Here is a 5,092-nt window from a genome sequence, read left to right on the forward strand (position 1 = left end):
AAGGCTAAACAAGCCAATCGACTCGCCACGAGACCGGTCGACTGGCGCAAGCACACGGGTGATATCATGTCTACAAATACGCTAACTGCAAGTTTTTACATGAGGGGCTCCCCCTCCCAAAATGCTCTTACAATCCTCTGGGCCAAGCCCGAACTCTCTCTGCGGAGGATAAAAGCAGGAGCACGCGGTCAATTGGATAAATCCCCCAATGCATCCTCAGGGACACCTCCGGAGTCACCACTGGCATCACTGGCCTCGCCATCTCCTTCCGCGCCGCCGCCGCCAGCACCTGGGCCGTTCACCACTCCGCCCTCATCAGCGGCCACGACCACACCGTCGTCATCAGGGGTGAAAGCCCTGACAAGGGCGTCCACGTTGTCTTCCACCCAACGCGCCAGATCGCCCCGGATCGCCAGGGGTACCAGTGCGATGGCGGCGTCAAAGTCGAAATGGTGATCCATGTTCTGGAGATGACTGAAGACGCGAGAAAAAGCACGCCCCAGTATGGCACGGCTCCTCTCCTCCACTAACCTGTCGGCTCTGCCCGACCGAGCCTCCAGCTGTATCACCATGTCGGTGACGAACTGAAGGTTACCAGCGTAGTGGACCACACGAGGTTCCCCAACGGCTGCCTTGCATATGATACCCAAGGCCGTGTTGGCCCTTTCCCGGAGCTCGCGGAGCATGGGGCTGTGCACATGCTTCAAGGTCTGCCGCTGGCGTATCTCATCCTCGTTCTGCCGCGCGACAGCCTCGGTCGCGTCCACCCTTTGGTAGAGAAGAAGCACCTCGGCGCGGGAGGAAGCCAGTTCCGCCTGTGCTGCGCCAAGAGCGGCTTGGGCAGCATCCCCGCGCTGCGTCACTTCATCCAGCTTGGCCTTCAGGGCGGCAGTCCTCCCCTCTGCTTCAACCTTGATCAACTCCAGCCTCTCCTCGAACTCGCGCTCAAGGTTCAAGCGGGCCGCCGCCACCCGGCGATCAACCTCTTCTGCGGCTCGGGCTTCTCTCTCGGCAACGTCATCCTCCGCCCGCATCACCATGCGCTCCCTTGTCTCCAACCGTTCGAGGTCCAGGGTGCGTTCGGTGGCCTCCATCGTTAGTGCCTCCTCCCGTCTCTGGAGCTCCGCCCGGTCGGCCGAAGCCCCCTCCATCGACGCAAGGGCCGCCTCGTGCAACTCCACCTGCTCCTCCAGGGAGCTACTCTAGGCCCGGAGTTCCCACACCCGCTCTTCTGCGACCTTGCGCCGACGGTCGGCCTCCCGAGCCTCCAAGATGGCCCGGGAGTGGGCCTCCCGAGAAGCTGCCAGCGACACCTCAGCTTTCTCATTTTCGAGGTCACGCTGGTGGCGCGCAAGTGCAACGGCCACCTTCAGCTTGCGCCTCTCCTCGCTAGGCATAGGCCCTCGACCTCAAGACGTGCATCCTCATCAGCAAGCTCTACACCAAGCTGGCTCACCGCGTCCGCCGCCCTTCGAAGGAACCCTTGGCGAAGGGCGCGGCGCTCCCAAGCACGCTCGAGCACGTCTTCTGCATCGCCCTCCGCCTCGGGCGCGTGGGAAGGGCCACGGACCAGCATGCCCCCTCCGGGCAGGGGGCTGGGGGCTGGCGCCCTCGCAATGACCGGACATGCCTCACCAGAAGCCTGGCCCGGAACCAGCTTGCCCCCCAAGGAAGACCGCAAGGCCGACCTCAGCCCGACGCCGTCCACAACCAGTCGAAGAACCCAGGGCTGGCTGGCTATGCCCTGGGAGGGCCCGCGAAGGATGGTCGCAGGGTACACAGAATCGGGACGCATCATAGGATGGCCAGCCTCTCCTACCGGCCTCACCGCAAGGGCAGTGCTGGAGCCCGGGGCGCTTGGGGAAGGTGGAGAGGGCGGGGCCTGGAGGGATGGCTCCTCAGCCATCTCCGCGAACTCGGCAGGTAGGGCCCTGCAGGGCGATAATCAGTTGAAGCAGCAGGAAAGTAAGGGACAGAGAAAGGGGAAGGCTTACTCATCGCTGGCGAAGTACTTCCTGCACTTCAATAGGCGGCAGGGGTAGTCATCACTCAAGGCCTCCCTCCTCTTTCGGAGGGCCTTGAAGTCCACTCGGAAGCGGCCCAGGAGCTCGGCACAAGGGTCAACCTGCGACGAGGAAGAAGCGCCGATGAGGTCAACGTTGGGGACATCGCCTTGGCGCCCGCTGCCAGGCACCGCACCATGGAGGGTGGCTGGGGTATCATAGGCCTCTGCCACTGGGGCTGCAGGCTGCGGCTCAGCCCCCACTACCGCTGCAGGACGTACCTCAGGAGCTGCCGCCTCGAGGGTCCCGCTTGGCGTCGCCATCCCGATAGCGGCCGCCTCAGCCCCTGGCGGCCCCTGCCTCCCAGCTCCACCACTCGAGGAGGGACCTTCATGGGCAACCGGAAGGGCAACCGGAGGCCTGCGGGGTGTAGCCCCCATTCATCTAAGCTGGGCATCTGCTTCACAAAGTCACCCCTACTCGAGCAGAGGTACAGCAGGGCGCCACCTTGTCGGATGCTGCCAGGAGAAGGGTCGCCAGTCAGGATCATGAGAACCTTCCTCAGCACTCCAGGCGCCAGATCTTCCTCTTGGAGCCTCATGCTGTCTTCACGCCCCCCGAAGGACCACATCCGGCGGGAATGGCGCTGGAGAGGAGCAATGCGACACAGGAGGAACTCCTTCACCACCTTGGCACCGTCACACTGAGCGCCCTCAAGTACGCGAAGCGACGCCAGACGAAGACGAGCCGGGGGCTCATGAGCGTCTCCTGGCCCCAGCCCGAATTGGGGATAGCAGGCAAGGTGGGCTCCGAGAGCAGGGGGCTGAGTACTCCGACATCCACGTACATCGACCACTCTCGGAACCCAATCACAGGAGGAGGGAGTCTGAAGTCAATTCCCGAGGCCTTTGTTTCTGGCGCGGCAAAGAAGCTCACGCACCCCGAGCATTGGGAGGGGTCACTGAGGCGCAAAGAGAAGAAATAGCGCAACAAAGCAACTGAAGGAGGGATGCCCATCATCGCCTCGCAAATAAAAGCGAAAACAACAAGAAGAGCAATGGATTCGGGACCCAAATGCATCATGTGGATCTGGTAATGGGAAAGAACGACGTTGAAGAAATTGGAAAAAGTGGGGACCAATCCCGCCCACAGGGCGTCAGCAAAGTACTGGAGCTCGGTGGTTATCGTATCAATGGAGAAGTGAGACGCGGGCCAGACCGTCGTCCTCCCGCACTCGTTAAAGATGGTGGCAATGGCAGAACTAACCTTGTCCAAGACTTCCAGATTGAGTATGATCGACTTATCAACAGCGGGAGCCGTCGACAGCGACGGGCCGAACGAGGGCACCGGCTTTTGCCCTTTCCCCTTCTTTGTCAGAGCCATGGCGACGGGAAGGGGGAGGATTCGAGATTGGATTGGAGGCGGAGGCTGGAGCTCGAGAGAAGGAAGAGTAGGAGGCGCGCAAGCGGCAAGAAGAGGGGAGATTGTGTGCACCCACGGGTCCGCCTAGCCGAGCGCAAAATAAGGAGGCGTGGGGGAACAGGGACGCCCACGTCCAATCGACCGCCACGCGGTGCCCAAGGCCGCAGGCTATTGGGGCCCGTGGCGCTTCGCACTTGCCTCTTTGCTTCTCTACTACGCCAAGTCCGAGCGTGCCTTGGGCCCGGGGGCTACTGTCGGCGTTCTCGGAATGGGGGTACCCAGACTTGCCTGCCTGCAGCCTGCGGCGTGGCTCAGGGAGTGGTCCAGTACGGCCCATCTTCATCAACACATGCTCAAGACCCTCGCGAGGGGCCAAGCCTCGCGGGGAAGGACGACAGGAGGCTTCCTTAGGCACGGCCTCGTCAGGCTGGCTCGCGAGGAGGCGAAGAGATCAAGGCGGGGTACCTCACGAGGTGCCCATGACGCAAGCCATGACGACCAAGGCCAGGCGGGCGCCAGCCTGCGCAGAGTCCTTGTTTCCCCTTTGGTGCAAAGGGGGCCAGCGCAGGCAAGGGTATCAAGGAAAGGCAACCATTTCGGTGCAACAAGACCAAGACCAGCAGGACGGCAGAACGGAGGTCATCGTGGAGCCCAAGCCAGCGTCATCGTCAGGGTCTTTGGCAGGCGAGGACCAACTTTAGTCAGGATAAGTGTACTAGATGTTCCCCTTCAAAATGGCCAATTGTTGGCGCCCTTCCCGCTCAATATTTGGGAAGAGGCCCAGGGCCTCCGCCTATAAATAGGACTAGCCACCCCCAGGGTAGGGCATCGGCATCGGATCTAGAGGCCAACCAGAGAGAAGAACCTTGGGCAACACCACTGTAGGAATAGACCCTCGCGAGGCTGTTCTTCCCTTGTATTGTTCATCATCAGCTCCAGAGGCAATCCACCACACCACACACTGGAGTAGGGTATTACACCACAATGGTGGCCTGAACCAGTATAAATCTTGCGTCCTTTGTGTTGCTCTTTGTGTAGTTTAGATCCTAGCGAGGCGGTGAGACATGAGTAGGCCGGGGTGTGATCTTCGCATGCACCCGAGTGTTCGAACCTCAAGGGTCTGCCGGAACCCGAAATCCGACAGCTCCAGGTCCCGCTTCAGTTTAGCAACCTCGGCAGTACGGGCAGCAGCAGCAAGCAGCACAGCCTGCTTACACACACAAATATTTATTGTTGTTAGGCTCTTGCCGATTATTATTGACCCTCCGTTGGTTTTTCTTTCTGAACACCAAACAGAGTATCAGGGGCTACTACCTATTGGGTGGTAATTTTGCACATATTTATTACTTACCTCAAAGCGTGTCAGGAGGCTGGTGCAAGCTTCGGTTAGTCCGCTTTTGGCGGACAAAACCTTCCGAATCACCGTACTCATCCATGGAAGCGCCGCGAAGCACTTCCAGCAGACAGTTCGGCGCCTCATGCGCAACGGAAGTCCTCGATACAGACGGCTCGCCCTCCCTAATGAGGGGTCGCCCGCCTGAGTCCGGAACCATCGAAGGTTCCGGAATTGTGTTCGGCCGAGAGCCCGGCTGGCCATGGCTCTCATCGACATGATCCGCGGGGATCTTGAACCCCGCGTGTCCGACATCTGGGACCCCGCCTCGGGG

Source organism: Triticum dicoccoides, chromosome 4B (assembly GCF_002162155.2).
Source record: "Triticum dicoccoides isolate Atlit2015 ecotype Zavitan chromosome 4B, WEW_v2.0, whole genome shotgun sequence".
Lineage (NCBI taxonomy): Eukaryota > Viridiplantae > Streptophyta > Magnoliopsida > Poales > Poaceae > Triticum > Triticum dicoccoides.